Below are 21,891 nucleotides of genomic sequence, written 5' to 3'. Positions count from 1 at the left end.
CCGTGTCATATCTGATGTGAAATGACTCTCTGCATTTATCTGATGATATGTCTGTTGAAGAACTCACAACCAAGACAACCCCAAAGAGAAGCACTTATGAAAACCAGAATCATCAGTGTCTCTGTTTGAGGTGATCTGAACGTGATTCCGATAGTACCTCTCTTCATTTGCAATCTGTAGCATTTGTCATGTGCAACCGCCCCAACAAGTAGCACTTACTGTAGTCAAAATACAAGGCAATGCTCAAGTTGGGCCAATAACTCAAACTCTCAGTGAAAAATCTTCTTTACTCATGAGGTTCCCTCGGAGTCTAGAGATGTTTCTTTCTGGCCTCTTCTGCGTTGCGTCCTGTTAGCAGTGAAAGTGGTGCACAGATTTGCCCATCTTAAATACACAGTGCTACCGTTCAACCCAACCCCGCCTTCATTTTCATCAAGTTTCAATGGCCGTGACAACGGTCAGTAAACAATCACATTCTTTGTACGTGAATAGACAACCGTCATCTCAAATTCATGCTGGCCGTTAGCAGATGTTGAGTGGTCAATTAGATTGCAGTGAGTTTGCATTGATGCAACACATTGCCACCTGGAGGACCTAGTTGACACTACATCAAAAGAACTGCAATCAATACAGAGAAGTAGAGTTAGCACTGAATGGCTACTTCAACAAAGGGGAAAAAAAGATCCAAAAACTCATTCTGACATGGTGGGCATGTGTATACAAATTGTGAATCTGGATAAAGTCTAGGTAGTGACACAGTATAGAATCACACCCCAACTTCAAAGCACTTTCCTTTGTTTTGTTCAAAGAATGTGGCTAAAGTTGAGGTGTATCTCTTACTGAGGTTTTCAATTCACACACAGATCACACATCTGAAGATGCAGTGGTCAATACAACTACCCCAACAACAAGCACTTACTGCATTGAGAACCAAAGTTAGTGTTTGTGTTAGGGTAATAATGATGACAGTCTAGACAGACATGACAAAAACTTGAATTGCCATCAATGTCATGAGAAATACACCCCAACTATATAGCACTTTCTTAATGTTGAAGTCAGAGAGTTGCTTAAGTTGAAGTGTATCTCTCACTGAAATTTGTCTCTGAATTAAAAAAGTGATTTCTTCTTCTTCCATCCGCTTTGTAGAGATATATGTATGAAGGAATCTGTCCCAACCAAGACAACCCCAAAAACTAGCACTTATGAATGCAAGAATCATCAGTGGCTGTATTTGAGGTGATCTGAGAGTGATTTCCGCAAGAAATGTCTCCTCATATGTACAGTTACTTATGTCAATGAAAACTGCCCCAACAAGTGGCACTTACTGAATTGAACATTCAGTGCTCATGTCAGGGTAAAGCCAAAAACTCATCCAGTGCCAAAACAGCATTCATGTAACAACTGATTTAGAATGGGCGTTTGGAAAAATAGCTTGAAAGGAGCCTGGGAAATCAGAGGTCAGAAAAACTACCCCAACAAGTAGCACTTACTGCATTCAGGACCCAAGTCAGTGCTTCTGTTCAGGTAATGTTAGTGACCGATTCATACATTTCCCGTGTCATGTAAAACTGATGTGAAATGACTCTCTGCATTTATCTGATGATATGTCTGTTGAAGAACTCACAACCAAGACAACCCCAAAGAGAAGCACTTATGAAAACCAGAATCATCAGTGTCTCTGTTTGAGGTGATCTGAACGTGATTCCGATAGTACCTCTCTTCATTTGCAATCTGTAGCATTTGTCATGTGCAACCGCCCCAACAAGTAGCACTTACTGTAGTCAAAATAAAAGGCAATGCTCGAGTTGGGCCAATAACTCAAACTCTCAGTGAAAAATCTTCTTTACTCATGAGGTTCCCTCGGAGTCTAGAGATGTTTCTTTCTGGCCTCTTCTGCGTTGCGTCCTGTTAGCAGTGAAAGTGGTGCACAGATTTGCCCATCTTAAATACACAGTGCTACCGTTCAACCCAACCCCGCCTTCATTTTCATCAAGTTTCAATGGCCGTGACAACGGTCAGTAAACAATCACATTCTTTGTACGTGAATAGACAACCGTCATCTTAAATTCATGCAGGCCGTTAGCAGATGTTGAGTGGTCAATTAGATTGCAGTGAGTTTGCATTGATGCAACACATTGCCACCTGGAGGACCTAGTTGACACTACATCAAAAGAACTGCAATCAATACAGAGAAGTAGAGTTAGCACTGAATGGCTACTTCAACAAAGGGGAAAAAAGATCCAAAAACTCATTCTGACATGGTGGGCATGTGTATACAAATTGTGAATCTGGATCAAGTCTAGGTAGTGACACAGTATGGAATCACACCCCAACTTCAAAGCACTTTCCTTTGTTTTGTTCAAAGAATGTGGCTAAAGTTGAGGTGTATCTCTTACTGAGGTTTTCAATTCACACACAGATCACACATCTGAAGATGCAGTGGTCAATGCAACTACCCCAACAACAAGCACTTACTGCATTGAGAACCAAAGTTAGTGTTTGTGTTAGGGTAATAATGATGACAGTCTAGACAGACATGACAAAAACTTGAATTGCCATCAATGTCATGAGAAATACACCCCAACTATATAGCACTTTCTTAATGTTGAAGTCAGAGAGTTGCTTAAGTTGAAGTGTATCTCTCACTGAAATTTGTCTCTGAATTAAAAAAGTGGTTTCTTCTTCTTCCATCCGCTTTGTAGAGATATATGTATGAAGGAATCTGTCCCAACCAAGACAACCCCAAAAACTAGCACTTATGAATGCAAGAATCATCAGTGGCTGTATTTGAGGTGATCTGAGAGTGATTTCCGCAAGAAATGTCTCCTCATATGTACAGTTACTTATGTCAATGAAAACTGCCCCAACAAGTGGCACTTACTGGATTGAACATTCAGTGCTCATGTCAGGGTAAAGCCAAAAACTCATCCAGTGCCAAAACAGCATTCATGTAACAACTGATTTAGAATGGGCGTTTGGAAAAATAGCTTGAAAGGAGCCTGGGAAATCAGAGGTCAGAAAAACTACCCCAACAAGTAGCACTTACTGCATTCAGGACCCAAGTCAGTGCTTCTGTTCAGGTAATGTTAGTGACCGATTCATACATTTCCCGTGTCATATCTGATGTGAAATGACTCTCTGCATTTATCTGATGATATGTCTGTTGAAGAACTCACAACCAAGACAACCCCAAAGAGAAGCACTTATGAAAACCAGAATCATCAGTGTCTCTGTTTGAGGTGATCTGAACGTGATTCCGATAGTACCTCTCTTCATTTGCAATCTGTAGCATTTGTCATGTGCAACCGCCCCAACAAGTAGCACTTACTGTAGTCAAAATACAAGGCAATGCTCAAGTTGGGCCAATAACTCAAACTCTCAGTGAAAAATCTTCTTTACTCATGAGGTTCCCTCGGAGTCTAGAGATGTTTCTTTCTGGCCTCTTCTGCGTTGCGTCCTGTTAGCAGTGAAAGTGGTGCACAGATTTGCCCATCTTAAATACACAGTGCTACCGTTCAACCCAACCCCGCCTTCATTTTCATCAAGTTTCAATGGCCGTGACAACGGTCAGTAAACAATCACATTCTTTGTACGTGAATAGACAACCGTCATCTCAAATTCATGCTGGCCGTTAGCAGATGTTGAGTGGTCAATTAGATTGCAGTGAGTTTGCATTGATGCAACACATTGCCACCTGGAGGACCTAGTTGACACTACATCAAAAGAACTGCAATCAATACAGAGAAGTAGAGTTAGCACTGAATGGCTACTTCAACAAAGGGGAAAAAAAGATCCAAAAACTCATTCTGACATGGTGGGCATGTGTATACAAATTGTGAATCTGGATAAAGTCTAGGTAGTGACACAGTATAGAATCACACCCCAACTTCAAAGCACTTTCCTTTGTTTTGTTCAAAGAATGTGGCTAAAGTTGAGGTGTATCTCTTACTGAGGTTTTCAATTCACACACAGATCACACATCTGAAGATGCAGTGGTCAATACAACTACCCCAACAACAAGCACTTACTGCATTGAGAACCAAAGTTAGTGTTTGTGTTAGGGTAATAATGATGACAGTCTAGACAGACATGACAAAAACTTGAATTGCCATCAATGTCATGAGAAATACACCCCAACTATATAGCACTTTCTTAATGTTGAAGTCAGAGAGTTGCTTAAGTTGAAGTGTATCTCTCACCGAAATTTGTCTCTGAATTAAAAAAGTGGTTTCTTCTTCTTCCATCCGCTTTGTAGAGATATATGTATGAAGGAATCTGTCCCAACCAAGACAACCCCAAAAACTAGCACTTATGAATGCAAGAATCATCAGTGGCTGTATTTGAGGTGATCTGAGAGTGATTTCCGCAAGAAATGTCTCCTCATATGTACAGTTACTTATGTCAATGAAAACTGCCCCAACAAGTAGCACTTACTGGATTGAACATTCAGTGCTCATGTCAGGGTAAAGCCAAAAACTCATCCAGTGCCAAAACAGCATTCATGTAACAACTGATTTAGAATGGGCGTTTGGTAAAATAGCTTGAAAGCAGCCTGGGAAATCAGAGGTCAGAAAAACTACCCCAACAAGTAGCACTTACTGCATTCAGGACCCAAGTCAGTGCTTCTGTTCAGGTAATGTTAGTGACCGATTCATACATTTCCCGTGTCATGTAAAACTGATGTGAAATGACTCTCTGCATTTATCTGATGATATGTCTGTTGAAGAACTCACAACCAAGACAACCCCAAAGAGAAGCACTTATGAAAACCAGAATCATCAGTGTCTCTGTTTGAGGTGATCTGAACGTGATTCCGATAGTACCTCTCTTCATTTGCAATCTGTAGCATTTGTCATGTGCAACCGCCCCAACAAGTAGCACTTACTGTAGTCAAAATACAAGGCAATGCTCAAGTTGGGCCAATAACTCAAACTCTCAGTGAAAAATCTTCTTTACTCATGAGGTTCCCTCGGAGTCTAGAGATGTTTCTTTCTGGCCTCTTCTGCGTTGCGTCCTGTTAGCAGTGAAAGTGGTGCACAGATTTGCCCATCTTAAATACACAGTGCTACCGTTCAACCCAACCCCGCCTTCATTTTCATCAAGTTTCAATGGCCGTGACAACGGTCAGTAAACAATCACATTCTTTGTACGTGAATAGACAACCGTCATCTCAAATTCATGCAGGCCGTTAGCAGATGTTGAGTGGTCAATTAGATTGCAGTGAGTTTGCATTGATGCAACACATTGCCACCTGGAGGACCTAGTTGACACTACATCAAAAGAACTGCAATCAATACAGAGAAGTAGAGTTAGCACTGAATGGCTACTTCAACAAAGGGGAAAAAAGATCCAAAAACTCATTCTGACATGGGGGGCATGTGTATACAAATTGTGAATCTGGATAAAGTCTAGGTAGTGACACAGTATAGAATCACACCCCAACTTCAAAGCACTTTCCTTTGTTTTGTTCAAAGAATGTGGCTAAAGTTGAGGTGTATCTCTTACTGAGGTTTTCAATTCACACACAGATCACACATCTGAAGATGCAGTGGTCAATACAACTACCCCAACAACAAGCACTTACTGCATTGAGAACCAAAGTTAGTGTTTGTGTTAGGGTAATAATGATGACAGTCTAGACAGACATGACAAAAACTTGAATTGCCATCAATGTCATGAGAAATACACCCCAACTATATAGCACTTTCTTAATGTTGAAGTCAGAGAGTTGCTTAAGTTGAAGTGTATCTCTCACCGAAATTTGTCTCTGAATTAAAAAAGTGGTTTCTTCTTCTTCCATCCGCTTTGTAGAGATATATGTATGAAGGAATCTGTCCCAACCAAGACAACCCCAAAAACTAGCACTTATGAATGCAAGAATCATCAGTGGCTGTATTTGAGGTGATCTGAGAGTGATTTCCGCAAGAAATGTCTCCTCATATGTACAGTTACTTATGTCAATGAAAACTGCCCCAACAAGTGGCACTTACTGAATTGAACATTCAGTGCTCATGTCAGGGTAAAGCCAAAAACTCATCCATTGCCAAAACAGCATTCATGTAACAACTGATTTAGAATGGGCGTTTGGAAAAATAGCTTGAAAGGAGCCTGGGAAATCAGAGGTCAGAAAAACTACCCCAACAAGTAGCACTTACTGCATTCAGGACCCAAGTCAGTGCTTCTGTTCAGGTAATGTTAGTGACCGATTCATACATTTCCCGTGTCATGTAAAACTGATGTGAAATGACTCTCTGCATTTATCTGATGATATGTCTGTTGAAGAACTCACAACCAAGACAACCCCAAAGAGAAGCACTTATGAAAACCAGAATCATCAGTGTCTCTGTTTGAGGTGATCTGAACGTGATTCCGATAGTACCTCTTTTCATTTGCAATCTGTAGCATTTGTCATGTGCAACCGCCCCAACAAGTAGCACTTACTGTAGTCAAAATACAAGGCAATGCTCGAGTTGGGCCAATAACTCAAACTCTCAGTGAAAAATCTTCTTTACTCATGAGGTTCCCTCGGAGTCTAGAGATGTTTCTTTCTGGCCTCTTCTGCGTTGCGTCCTGTTAGCAGTGAAAGTGGTGCACAGATTTGCCCATCTTAAATACACAGTGCTACCGTTCAACCCAACCCCGCCTTCATTTTCATCAAGTTTCAATGGCCGTGACAACGGTCAGTAAACAATCACATTCTTTGTACGTGAATAGACAACCGTCATCTCAAATTCATGCTGGCCGTTAGCAGATGTTGAGTGGTCAATTAGATTGCAGTGAGTTTGCATTGATGCAACACATTGCCACCTGGAGGACCTAGTTGACACTACATCAAAAGAACTGCAATCAATACAGAGAAGTAGAGTTAGCACTGAATGGCTACTTCAACAAAGGGGAAAAAAAGATCCAAAAACTCATTCTGACATGGTGGGCATGTGTATACAAATTGTGAATCTGGATAAAGTCTAGGTAGTGACACAGTATAGAATCACACCCCAACTTCAAAGCACTTTCCTTTGTTTTGTTCAAAGAATGTGGCTAAAGTTGAGGTGTATCTCTTACTGAGGTTTTCAATTCACACACAGATCACACATCTGAAGATGCAGTGGTCAATACAACTACCCCAACAACAAGCACTTACTGCATTGAGAACCAAAGTTAGTGTTTGTGTTAGGGTAATAATGATGACAGTCTAGACAGACATGACAAAAACTTGAATTGCCATCAATGTCATGAGAAATACACCCCAACTATATAGCACTTTCTTAATGTTGAAGTCAGAGAGTTGCTTAAGTTGAAGTGTATCTCTCACCGAAATTTGTCTCTGAATTAAAAAAGTGGTTTCTTCTTCTTCCATCCGCTTTGTAGAGATATATGTATGAAGGAATCTGTCCCAACCAAGACAACCCCAAAAACTAGCACTTATGAATGCAAGAATCATCAGTGGCTGTATTTGAGGTGATCTGAGAGTGATTTCCGCAAGAAATGTCTCCTCATATGTACAGTTACTTATGTCAATGAAAACTGCCCCAACAAGTGGCACTTACTGAATTGAACATTCAGTGCTCATGTCAGGGTAAAGCCAAAAACTCATCCATTGCCAAAACAGCATTCATGTAACAACTGATTTAGAATGGGCGTTTGGAAAAATAGCTTGAAAGGAGCCTGGGAAATCAGAGGTCAGAAAAACTACCCCAACAAGTAGCACTTACTGCATTCAGGACCCAAGTCAGTGCTTCTGTTCAGGTAATGTTAGTGACCGATTCATACATTTCCCGTGTCATGTAAAACTGATGTGAAATGACTCTCTGCATTTATCTGATGATATGTCTGTTGAAGAACTCTCAACCAAGACAACCCCAAAGAGAAGCACTTATGAAAACCAGAATCATCAGTGTCTCTGTTTGAGGTGATCTGAACGTGATTCCGATAGTACCTCTCTTCATTTGCAATCTGTAGCATTTGTCATGTGCAACCGCCCCAACAAGTAGCACTTACTGTAGTCAAAATACAAGGCAATGCTCAAGTTGGGCCAATAACTCAAACTCTCAGTGAAAAATCTTCTTTACTCATGAGGTTCCCTCGGAGTCTAGAGATGTTTCTTTCTGGCCTCTTCTGCGTTGCGTCCTGTTAGCAGTGAAAGTGGTGCACAGATTTGCCCATCTTAAATACACAGTGCTACCGTTCAACCCAACCCCGCCTTCATTTTCATCAAGTTTCAATGGCCGTGACAACGGTCAGTAAACAATCACATTCTTTGTACGTGAATAGACAACCGTCATCTCAAATTCATGCTGGCCGTTAGCAGATGTTGAGTGGTCAATTAGATTGCAGTGAGTTTGCATTGATGCAACACATTGCCACCTGGAGGACCTAGTTGACACTACATCAAAAGAACTGCAATCAATACAGAGAAGTAGAGTTAGCACTGAATGGCTACTTCAACAAAGGGGAAAAAAAGATCCAAAAACTCATTCTGACATGGTGGGCATGTGTATACAAATTGTGAATCTGGATAAAGTCTAGGTAGTGACACAGTATAGAATCACACCCCAACTTCAAAGCACTTTCCTTTGTTTTGTTCAAAGAATGTGGCTAAAGTTGAGGTGTATCTCTTACTGAGGTTTTCAATTCACACACAGATCACACATCTGAAGATGCAGTGGTCAATACAACTACCCCAACAACAAGCACTTACTGCATTGAGAACCAAAGTTAGTGTTTGTGTTAGGGTAATAATGATGACAGTCTAGACAGACATGACAAAAACTTGAATTGCCATCAATGTCATGAGAAATACACCCCAACTATATAGCACTTTCTTAATGTTGAAGTCAGAGAGTTGCTTAAGTTGAAGTGTATCTCTCACCGAAATTTGTCTCTGAATTAAAAAAGTGGTTTCTTCTTCTTCCATCCGCTTTGTAGAGATATATGTATGAAGGAATCTGTCCCAACCAAGACAACCCCAAAAACTAGCACTTATGAATGCAAGAATCATCAGTGGCTGTATTTGAGGTGATCTGAGAGTGATTTCCGCAAGAAATGTCTCCTCATATGTACAGTTACTTATGTCAATGAAAACTGCCCCAACAAGTGGCACTTACTGAATTGAACATTCAGTGCTCATGTCAGGGTAAAGCCAAAAACTCATCCATTGCCAAAACAGCATTCATGTAACAACTGATTTAGAATGGGCGTTTGGAAAAATAGCTTGAAAGGAGCCTGGGAAATCAGAGGTCAGAAAAACTACCCCAACAAGTAGCACTTACTGCATTCAGGACCCAAGTCAGTGCTTCTGTTCAGGTAATGTTAGTGACCGATTCATACATTTCCCGTGTCATGTAAAACTGATGTGAAATGACTCTCTGCATTTATCTGATGATATGTCTGTTGAAGAACTCTCAACCAAGACAACCCCAAAGAGAAGCACTTATGAAAACCAGAATCATCAGTGTCTCTGTTTGAGGTGATCTGAACGTGATTCCGATAGTACCTCTCTTCATTTGCAATCTGTAGCATTTGTCATGTGCAACCGCCCCAACAAGTAGCACTTACTGTAGTCAAAATACAAGGCAATGCTCAAGTTGGGCCAATAACTCAAACTCTCAGTGAAAAATCTTCTTTACTCATGAGGTTCCCTCGGAGTCTAGAGATGTTTCTTTCTGGCCTCTTCTGCGTTGCGTCCTGTTAGCAGTGAAAGTGGTGCACAGATTTGCCCATCTTAAATACACAGTGCTACCGTTCAACCCAACCCCGCCTTCATTTTCATCAAGTTTCAATGGCCGTGACAACGGTCAGTAAACAATCACATTCTTTGTACGTGAATAGACAACCGTCATCTCAAATTCATGCTGGCCGTTAGCAGATGTTGAGTGGTCAATTAGATTGCAGTGAGTTTGCATTGATGCAACACATTGCCACCTGGAGGACCTAGTTGACACTACATCAAAAGAACTGCAATCAATACAGAGAAGTAGAGTTAGCACTGAATGGCTACTTCAACAAAGGGGAAAAAAGATCCAAAAACTCATTCTGACATGGGGGGCATGTGTATACAAATTGTGAATCTGGATAAAGTCTAGGTAGTGACACAGTATAGAATCACACCCCAACTTCAAAGCACTTTCCTTTGTTTTGTTCAAAGAATGTGGCTAAAGTTGAGGTGTATCTCTTACTGAGGTTTTCAATTCACACACAGATCACACATCTGAAGATGCAGTGGTCAATACAACTACCCCAACAACAAGCACTTACTGCATTGAGAACCAAAGTTAGTGTTTGTGTTAGGGTAATAATGATGACAGTCTAGACAGACATGACAAAAACTTGAATTGCCATCAATGTCATGAGAAATACACCCCAACTATATAGCACTTTCTTAATGTTGAAGTCAGAGAGTTGCTTAAGTTGAAGTGTATCTCTCACCGAAATTTGTCTCTGAATTAAAAAAGTGGTTTCTTCTTCTTCCATCCGCTTTGTAGAGATATATGTATGAAGGAATCTGTCCCAACCAAGACAACCCCAAAAACTAGCACTTATGAATGCAAGAATCATCAGTGGCTGTATTTGAGGTGATCTGAGAGTGATTTCCGCAAGAAATGTCTCCTCATATGTACAGTTACTTATGTCAATGAAAACTGCCCCAACAAGTGGCACTTACTGAATTGAACATTCAGTGCTCATGTCAGGGTAAAGCCAAAAACTCATCCAGTGCCAAAACAGCATTCATGTAACAACTGATTTAGAATGGGCGTTTGGAAAAATAGCTTGAAAGGAGCCTGGGAAATCAGAGGTCAGAAAAACTACCCCAACAAGTAGCACTTACTGCATTCAGGACCCAAGTCAGTGCTTCTGTTCAGGTAATGTTAGTGACCGATTCATACATTTCCCGTGTCATGTAAAACTGATGTGAAATGACTCTCTGCATTTATCTGATGATATGTCTGTTGAAGAACTCACAACCAAGACAACCCCAAAGAGAAGCACTTATGAAAACCAGAATCATCAGTGTCTCTGTTTGAGGTGATCTGAACGTGATTCCGATAGTACCTCTCTTCATTTGCAATCTGTAGCATTTGTCATGTGCAACCGCCCCAACAAGTAGCACTTACTGTAGTCAAAATACAAGGCAATGCTCAAGTTGGGCCAATAACTCAAACTCTCAGTGAAAAATCTTCTTTACTCATGAGGTTCCCTCGGAGTCTAGAGATGTTTCTTTCTGGCCTCTTCTGCGTTGCGTCCTGTTAGCAGTGAAAGTGGTGCACAGATTTGCCCATCTTAAATACACAGTGCTACCGTTCAACCCAACCCCGCCTTCATTTTCATCAAGTTTCAATGGCCGTGACAACGGTCAGTAAACAATCACATTCTTTGTACGTGAATAGACAACCGTCATCTCAAATTCATGCTGGCCGTTAGCAGATGTTGAGTGGTCAATTAGATTGCAGTGAGTTTGCATTGATGCAACACATTGCCACCTGGAGGACCTAGTTGACACTACATCAAAAGAACTGCAATCAATACAGAGAAGTAGAGTTAGCACTGAATGGCTACTTCAACAAAGGGGAAAAAAGATCCAAAAACTCATTCTGACATGGGGGGCATGTGTATACAAATTGTGAATCTGGATAAAGTCTAGGTAGTGACACAGTATAGAATCACACCCCAACTTCAAAGCACTTTCCTTTGTTTTGTTCAAAGAATGTGGCTAAAGTTGAGGTGTATCTCTTACTGAGGTTTTCAATTCACACACAGATCACACATCTGAAGATGCAGTGGTCAATACAACTACCCCAACAACAAGCACTTACTGCATTGAGAACCAAAGTTAGTGTTTGTGTTAGGGTAATAATGATGACAGTCTAGACAGACATGACAAAAACTTGAATTGCCATCAATGTCATGAGAAATACACCCCAACTATATAGCACTTTCTTAATGTTGAAGTCAGAGAGTTGCTTAAGTTGAAGTGTATCTCTCACCGAAATTTGTCTCTGAATTAAAAAAGTGGTTTCTTCTTCTTCCATCCGCTTTGTAGAGATATATGTATGAAGGAATCTGTCCCAACCAAGACAACCCCAAAAACTAGCACTTATGAATGCAAGAATCATCAGTGGCTGTATTTGAGGTGATCTGAGAGTGATTTCCGCAAGAAATGTCTCCTCATATGTACAGTTACTTATGTCAATGAAAACTGCCCCAACAAGTGGCACTTACTGAATTGAACATTCAGTGCTCATGTCAGGGTAAAGCCAAAAACTCATCCAGTGCCAAAACAGCATTCATGTAACAACTGATTTAGAATGGGCGTTTGGAAAAATAGCTTGAAAGGAGCCTGGGAAATCAGAGGTCAGAAAAACTACCCCAACAAGTAGCACTTACTGCATTCAGGACCCAAGTCAGTGCTTCTGTTCAGGTAATGTTAGTGACCGATTCATACATTTCCCGTGTCATGTAAAACTGATGTGAAATGACTCTCTGCATTACCTGATGATATGTCTGTTGAAGAACTCACAACCAAGACAACCCCAAAGAGAAGCACTTATGAAAACCAGAATCATCAGTGTCTCTGTTTGAGGTGATCTGAACGTGATTCCGATAGTACCTCTCTTCATTTGCAATCTGTAGCATTTGTCATGTGCAACCGCCCCAACAAGTAGCACTTACTGTAGTCAAAATACAAGGCAATGCTCAAGTTGGGCCAATAACTCAAACTCTCAGTGAAAAATCTTCTTTACTCATGAGGTTCCCTCGGAGTCTAGAGATGTTTCTTTCTGGCCTCTTCTGCGTTGCGTCCTGTTAGCAGTGAAAGTGGTGCACAGATTTGCCCATCTTAAATACACAGTGCTACCGTTCAACCCAACCCCGCCTTTATTTTCATCAAGTTTCAATGGCCGTGACAACGGTCAGTAAACAATCACATTCTTTGTACGTGAATAGACAACCGTCATCTCAAATTCATGCAGGCCGTTAGCAGATGTTGAGTGGTCAATTAGATTGCAGTGAGTTTGCATTGATGCAACACATTGCCACCTGGAGGACCTAGTTGACACTACATCAAAAGAACTGCAATCAATACAGAGAAGTAGAGTTAGCACTGAATGGCTACTTCAACAAAGGGGAAAAAAGATCCAAAATCTCATTCTGACATGGGGGGCATGTGTATACAAATTGTGAATCTGGATAAAGTCTAGGTAGTGACACAGTATAGAATCACACCCCAACTTCAAAGCACTTTCCTTTGTTTTGTTCAAAGAATGTGGCTAAAGTTGAGGTGTATCTCTTACTGAGGTTTTCAATTCACACACAGATCACACATCTGAAGATGCAGTGGTCAATACAACTACCCCAACAACAAGCACTTACTGCATTGAGAACCAAAGTTAGTGTTTGTGTTAGGGTAATAATGATGACAGTCTAGACAGACATGACAAAAACTTGAATTGCCATCAATGTCATGAGAAATACACCCCAACTATATAGCACTTTCTTAATGTTGAAGTCAGAGAGTTGCTTAAGTTGAAGTGTATCTCTCACCGAAATTTGTCTCTGAATTAAAAAAGTGGTTTCTTCTTCTTCCATCCGCTTTGTAGAGATATATGTATGAAGGAATCTGTCCCAACCACGACAACCCCAAAAACTAGCACTTATGAATGCAAGAATCATCAGTGGCTGTATTTGAGGTGATCTGAGAGTGATTTCCGCAAGAAATGTCTCCTCATATGTACAGTTACTTATGTCAATGAAAACTGCCCCAACAAGTGGCATTTACTGAATTGAACATTCAGTGCTCATGTCAGGGTAAAGCCAAAAACTCATCCAGTGCCAAAACAGCATTCATGTAACAACTGATTTAGAATGGGCGTTTGGAAAAATAGCTTGAAAGGAGCCTGGGAAATCAGAGGTCAGAAAAACTACCCCAACAAGTAGCACTTACTGCATTCAGGACCCAAGTCAGTGCTTCTGTTCAGGTAATGTTAGTGACCGATTCATACATTTCCCGTGTCATGTAAAACTGATGTGAAATGACTCTCTGCATTTATCTGATGATATGTCTGTTGAAGAACTCACAACCAAGACAACCCCAAAGAGAAGCACTTATGAAAACCAGAATCATCAGTGTCTCTGTTTGAGGTGATCTGAACGTGATTCCGATAGTACCTCTCTTCATTTGCAATCTGTAGCATTTGTCATGTGCAACCGCCCCAACAAGTAGCACTTACTGTAGTCAAAATACAAGGCAATGCTCAAGTTGGGCCAATAACTCAAACTCTCAGTGAAAAATCTTCTTTACTCATGAGGTTCCCTCGGAGTCTAGAGATGTTTCTTTCTGGCCTCTTCTGCGTTGCGTCCTGTTAGCAGTGAAAGTGGTGCACAGATTTGCCCATCTTAAATACACAGTGCTACCGTTCAACCCAACCCCGCCTTCATTTTCATCAAGTTTCAATGGCCGTGACAACGGTCAGTAAACAATCACATTCTTTGTACGTGAATAGACAACCGTCATCTCAAATTCATGCTGGCCGTTAGCAGATGTTGAGTGGTCAATTAGATTGCAGTGAGTTTGCATTGATGCAACACATTGCCACCTGGAGGACCTAGTTGACACTACATCAAAAGAACTGCAATCAATACAGAGAAGTAGAGTTAGCACTGAATGGCTACTTCAACAAAGGGGAAAAAAGATCCAAAAACTCATTCTGACATGGGGGGCATGTGTATACAAATTGTGAATCTGGATAAAGTCTAGGTAGTGACACAGTATAGAATCACACCCCAACTTCAAAGCACTTTCCTTTGTTTTGTTCAAAGAATGTGGCTAAAGTTGAGGTGTATCTCTTACTGAGGTTTTCAATTCACACACAGATCACACATCTGAAGATGCAGTGGTCAATACAACTACCCCAACAACAAGCACTTACTGCATTGAGAACCAAAGTTAGTGTTTGTGTTAGGGTAATAATGATGACAGTCTAGACAGACATGACAAAAACTTGAATTGCCATCAATGTCATGAGAAATACACCCCAACTATATAGCACTTTCTTAATGTTGAAGTCAGAGAGTTGCTTAAGTTGAAGTGTATCTCTCACCGAAATTTGTCTCTGAATTAAAAAAGTGGTTTCTTCTTCTTCCATCCGCTTTGTAGAGATATATGTATGAAGGAATCTGTCCCAACCAAGACAACCCCAAAAACTAGCACTTATGAATGCAAGAATCATCAGTGGCTGTATTTGAGGTGATCTGAGAGTGATTTCCGCAAGAAATGTCTCCTCATATGTACAGTTACTTATGTCAATGAAAACTGCCCCAACAAGTGGCACTTACTGAATTGAACATTCAGTGCTCATGTCAGGGTAAAGCCAAAAACTCATCCAGTGCCAAAACAGCATTCATGTAACAACTGATTTAGAATGGGCGTTTGGAAAAATAGCTTGAAAGGAGCCTGGGAAATCAGAGGTCAGAAAAACTACCCCAACAAGTAGCACTTACTGCATTCAGGACCCAAGTCAGTGCTTCTGTTCAGGTAATGTTAGTGACCGATTCATACATTTCCCGTGTCATGTAAAACTGATGTGAAATGACTCTCTGCATTTATCTGATGATATGTCTGTTGAAGAACTCACAACCAAGACAACCCCAAAGAGAAGCACTTATGAAAACCAGAATCATCAGTGTCTCTGTTTGAGGTGATCTGAACGTGATTCCGATAGTACCTCTCTTCATTTGCAATCTGTAGCATTTGTCATGTGCAACCGCCCCAACAAGTAGCACTTACTGTAGTCAAAATACAAGGCAATGCTCAAGTTGGGCCAATAACTCAAACTCTCAGTGAAAAATCTTCTTTACTCATGAGGTTCCCTCGGAGTCTAGAGATGTTTCTTTCTGGCCTCTTCTGCGTTGCGTCCTGTTAGCAGTGAAAGTGGTGCACAGATTTGCCCATCTTAAATACACAGTGCTACCGTTCAACCCAACCCCGCCTTCATTTTCATCAAGTTTCAATGGCCGTGACAACGGTCAGTAAACAATCACATTCTTTGTACGTGAATAGACAACCGTCATCTCAAATTCATGCTGGCCGTTAGCAGATGTTGAGTGGTCAATTAGATTGCAGTGAGTTTGCATTGATGCAACACATTGCCACCTGGAGGACCTAGTTGACACTACATCAAAAGAACTGCAATCAATACAGAGAAGTAGAGTTAGCACTGAATGGCTACTTCAACAAAGGGGAAAAAAGATCCAAAAACTCATTCTGACATGGGGGGCATGTGTATACAAATTGTGAATCTGGATAAAGTCTAGGTAGTGACACAGTATAGAATCACACCCCAACTTCAAAGCACTTTCCTTTGTTTTGTTCAAAGAATGTGGCTAAAGTTGAGGTGTATCTCTTACTGAGGTTTTCAATTCACACACAGATCACACATCTGAAGATGCAGTGGTCAATACAACTACCCCAACAACAAGCACTTACTGCATTGAGAACCAAAGTTAGTGTTTGTGTTAGGGTAATAATGATGACAGTCTAGACAGACATGACAAAAACTTGAATTGCCATCAATGTCATGAGAAATACACCCCAACTATATAGCACTTTCTTAATGTTGAAGTCAGAGAGTTGCTTAAGTTGAAGTGTATCTCTCACCGAAATTTGTCTCTGAATTAAAAAAGTGGTTTCTTCTTCTTCCATCCGCTTTGTAGAGATATATGTATGAAGGAATCTGTCCCAACCAAGACAACCCCAAAAACTAGCACTTATGAATGCAAGAATCATCAGTGGCTGTATTTGAGGTGATCTGAGAGTGATTTCCGCAAGAAATGTCTCCTCATATGTACAGTTACTTATGTCAATGAAAACTGCCCCAACAAGTGGCACTTACTGAATTGAACATTCAGTGCTCATGTCAGGGTAAAGCCAAAAACTCATCCAGTGCCAAAACAGCATTCATGTAACAACTGATTTAGAATGGGCGTTTGGAAAAATAGCTTGAAAGGAGCCTGGGAAATCAGAGGTCAGAAAAACTACCCCAACAAGTAGCACTTACTGCATTCAGGACCCAAGTCAGTGCTTCTGTTCAGGTAATGTTAGTGACCGATTCATACATTTCCCGTGTCATGTAAAACTGATGTGAAATGACTCTCTGCATTACCTGATGATATGTCTGTTGAAGAACTCACAACCAAGACAACCCCAAAGAGAAGCACTTATGAAAACCAGAATCATCAGTGTCTCTGTTTGAGGTGATCTGAACGTGATTCCGATAGTACCTCTCTTCATTTGCAATCTGTAGCATTTGTCATGTGCAACCGCCCCAACAAGTAGCACTTACTGTAGTCAAAATACAAGGCAATGCTCAAGTTGGGCCAATAACTCAAACTCTCAGTGAAAAATCTTCTTTACTCATGAGGTTCCCTCGGAGTCTAGAGATGTTTCTTTCTGGCCTCTTCTGCGTTGCGTCCTGTTAGCAGTGAAAGTGGTGCACAGATTTGCCCATCTTAAATACACAGTGCTACCGTTCAACCCAACCCCGCCTTTATTTTCATCAAGTTTCAATGGCCGTGACAACGGTCAGTAAACAATCACATTCTTTGTACGTGAATAGACAACCGTCATCTCAAATTCATGCAGGCCGTTAGCAGATGTTGAGTGGTCAATTAGATTGCAGTGAGTTTGCATTGATGCAACACATTGCCACCTGGAGGACCTAGTTGACACTACATCAAAAGAACTGCAATCAATACAGAGAAGTAGAGTTAGCACTGAATGGCTACTTCAACAAAGGGGAAAAAAGATCCAAAATCTCATTCTGACATGGGGGGCATGTGTATACAAATTGTGAATCTGGATAAAGTCTAGGTAGTGACACAGTATAGAATCACACCCCAACTTCAAAGCACTTTCCTTTGTTTTGTTCAAAGAATGTGGCTAAAGTTGAGGTGTATCTCTTACTGAGGTTTTCAATTCACACACAGATCACACATCTGAAGATGCAGTGGTCAATACAACTACCCCAACAACAAGCACTTACTGCATTGAGAACCAAAGTTAGTGTTTGTGTTAGGGTAATAATGATGACAGTCTAGACAGACATGACAAAAACTTGAATTGCCATCAATGTCATGAGAAATACACCCCAACTATATAGCACTTTCTTAATGTTGAAGTCAGAGAGTTGCTTAAGTTGAAGTGTATCTCTCACCGAAATTTGTCTCTGAATTAAAAAAGTGGTTTCTTCTTCTTCCATCCGCTTTGTAGAGATATATGTATGAAGGAATCTGTCCCAACCACGACAACCCCAAAAACTAGCACTTATGAATGCAAGAATCATCAGTGGCTGTATTTGAGGTGATCTGAGAGTGATTTCCGCAAGAAATGTCTCCTCATATGTACAGTTACTTATGTCAATGAAAACTGCCCCAACAAGTGGCATTTACTGAATTGAACATTCAGTGCTCATGTCAGGGTAAAGCCAAAAACTCATCCAGTGCCAAAACAGCATTCATGTAACAACTGATTTAGAATGGGCGTTTGGAAAAATAGCTTGAAAGGAGCCTGGGAAATCAGAGGTCAGAAAAACTACCCCAACAAGTAGCACTTACTGCATTCAGGACCCAAGTCAGTGCTTCTGTTCAGGTAATGTTAGTGACCGATTCATACATTTCCCGTGTCATGTAAAACTGATGTGAAATGACTCTCTGCATTTATCTGATGATATGTCTGTTGAAGAACTCACAACCAAGACAACCCCAAAGAGAAGCACTTATGAAAACCAGAATCATCAGTGTCTCTGTTTGAGGTGATCTGAACGTGATTCCGATAGTACCTCTCTTCATTTGCAATCTGTAGCATTTGTCATGTGCAACCGCCCCAACAAGTAGCACTTACTGTAGTCAAAATACAAGGCAATGCTCAAGTTGGGCCAATAACTCAAACTCTCAGTGAAAAATCTTCTTTACTCATGAGGTTCCCTCGGAGTCTAGAGATGTTTCTTTCTGGCCTCTTCTGCGTTGCGTCCTGTTAGCAGTGAAAGTGGTGCACAGATTTGCCCATCTTAAATACACAGTGCTACCGTTCAACCCAACCCCGCCTTCATTTTCATCAAGTTTCAATGGCCGTGACAACGGTCAGTAAACAATCACATTCTTTGTACGTGAATAGACAACCGTCATCTCAAATTCATGCTGGTCGTTAGCAGATGTTGAGTGGTCAATTAGATTGCAGTGAGTTTGCATTGATGCAACACATTGCCACCTGGAGGACCTAGTTGACACTACATCAAAAGAACTGCAATCAATACAGAGAAGTAGAGTTAGCACTGAATGGCTACTTCAACAAAGGGGAAAAAAGATCCAAAAACTCATTCTGACATGGGGGGCATGTGTATACAAATTGTGAATCTGGATAAAGTCTAGGTAGTGACACAGTATAGAATCACACCCCAACTTCAAAGCACTTTCCTTTGTTTTGTTCAAAGAATGTGGCTAAAGTTGAGGTGTATCTCTTACTGAGGTTTTCAATTCACACACAGATCACACATCTGAAGATGCAGTGGTCAATACAACTACCCCAACAACAAGCACTTACTGCATTGAGAACCAAAGTTAGTGTTTGTGTTAGGGTAATAATGATGACAGTCTAGACAGACATGACAAAAACTTGAATTGCCATCAATGTCATGAGAAATACACCCCAACTATATAGCACTTTCTTAATGTTGAAGTCAGAGAGTTGCTTAAGTTGAAGTGTATCTCTCACCGAAATTTGTCTCTGAATTAAAAAAGTGGTTTCTTCTTCTTCCATCCGCTTTGTAGAGATATATGTATGAAGGAATCTGTCCCAACCAAGACAACCCCAAAAACTAGCACTTATGAATGCAAGAATCATCAGTGGCTGTATTTGAGGTGATCTGAGAGTGATTTCCGCAAGAAATGTCTCCTCATATGTACAGTTACTTATGTCAATGAAAACTGCCCCAACAAGTAGCACTTACTGAATTGAACATTCAGTGCTCATGTCAGGGTAAAGCCAAAAACTCATCCAGTGCCAAAACAGCATTCATGTAACAACTGATTTAGAATGGGCGTTTGGAAAAATAGCTTGAAAGGAGCCTGGGAAATCAGAGGTCAGAAAAACTACCCCAACAAGTAGCACTTACTGCATTCAGGACCCAAGTCAGTGCTTCTGTTCAGGTAATGTTAGTGACCGATTCATACATTTCCCGTGTCATGTAAAACTGATGTGAAATGACTCTCTGCATTTATCTGATGATATGTCTGTTGAAGAACTCACAACCAAGACAACCCCAAAGAGAAGCACTTATGAAAACCAGAATCATCAGTGTCTCTGTTTGAGGTGATCTGAACGTGATTCCGATAGTACCTCTCTTCATTTGCAATCTGTAGCATTTGTCATGTGCAACCGCCCCAACAAGTAGCACTTACTGTAGTCAAAATACAAGGCAATGCTCAAGTTGGGCCAATAACTCAAACTCTCAGTGAAAAATCTTCTTTACTCATGAGGTTCCCTCGGAGTCTAGAGATGTTTCTTTCTGGCCTCTTCTGCGTTGCGTCCTGTTAGCAGTGAAAGTGGTGCACAGATTTGCCCATCTTAAATACACAGTGCTACCGTTCAACCCAACCCCGCCTTCATTTTCATCAAGTTTCAATGGCCGTGACAACGGTCAGTAAACAATCACATTCTTTGTACGTGAATAGACAACCGTCATCTCAAATTCATGCTGGCCGTTAGCAGATGTTGAGTGGTCAATTAGATTGCAGTGAGTTTGCATTGATGCAACACATTGCCACCTGGAGGACCTAGTTGACACTACATCAAAAGAACTGCAATCAATACAGAGAAGTAGAGTTAGCACTGAATGGCTACTTCAACAAAGGGGAAAAAAGATCCAAAAACTCATTCTGACATGGGGGGCATGTGTATACAAATTGTGAATCTGGATAAAGTCTAGGTAGTGACACAGTATAGAATCACACCCCAACTTCAAAGCACTTTCCTTTGTTTTGTTCAAAGAATGTGGCTAAAGTTGAGGTGTATCTCTTACTGAGGTTTTCAATTCACACACAGATCACACATCTGAAGATGCAGTGGTCAATACAACTACCCCAACAACAAGCACTTACTGCATTGAGAACCAAAGTTAGTGTTTGTGTTAGGGTAATAATGATGACAGTCTAGACAGACATGACAAAAACTTGAATTGCCATCAATGTCATGAGAAATACACCCCAACTATATAGCACTTTCTTAATGTTGAAGTCAGAGAGTTGCTTAAGTTGAAGTGTATCTCTCACCGAAATTTGTCTCTGAATTAAAAAAGTGGTTTCTTCTTCTTCCATCCGCTTTGTAGAGATATATGTATGAAGGAATCTGTCCCAACCAAGACAACCCCAAAAACTAGCACTTATGAATGCAAGAATCATCAGTGGCTGTATTTGAGGTGATCTGAGAGTGATTTCCGCAAGAAATGTCTCCTCATATGTACAGTTACTTATGTCAATGAAAACTGCCCCAACAAGTGGCACTTACTGAATTGAACATTCAGTGCTCATGTCAGGGTAAAGCCAAAAACTCATCCAGTGCCAAAACAGCATTCATGTAACAACTGATTTAGAATGGGCGTTTGGAAAAATAGCTTGAAAGGAGCCTGGGAAATCAGAGGTCAGAAAAACTACCCCAACAAGTAGCACTTACTGCATTCAGGACCCAAGTCAGTGCTTCTGTTCAGGTAATGTTAGTGACCGATTCATACATTTCCTGTGTCATGTAAAACTGATGTGAAATGACTCTCTGCATTTATCTGATGATATGTCTGTTGAAGAACTCACAACCAAGACAACCCCAAAGAGAAGCACTTATGAAAACCAGAA

Source organism: Thunnus thynnus, chromosome 14, assembly GCF_963924715.1.
Source record: "Thunnus thynnus chromosome 14, fThuThy2.1, whole genome shotgun sequence".
NCBI lineage: Eukaryota > Metazoa > Chordata > Actinopteri > Scombriformes > Scombridae > Thunnus > Thunnus thynnus.
This window is presented reverse-complemented; position numbering follows the sequence as displayed.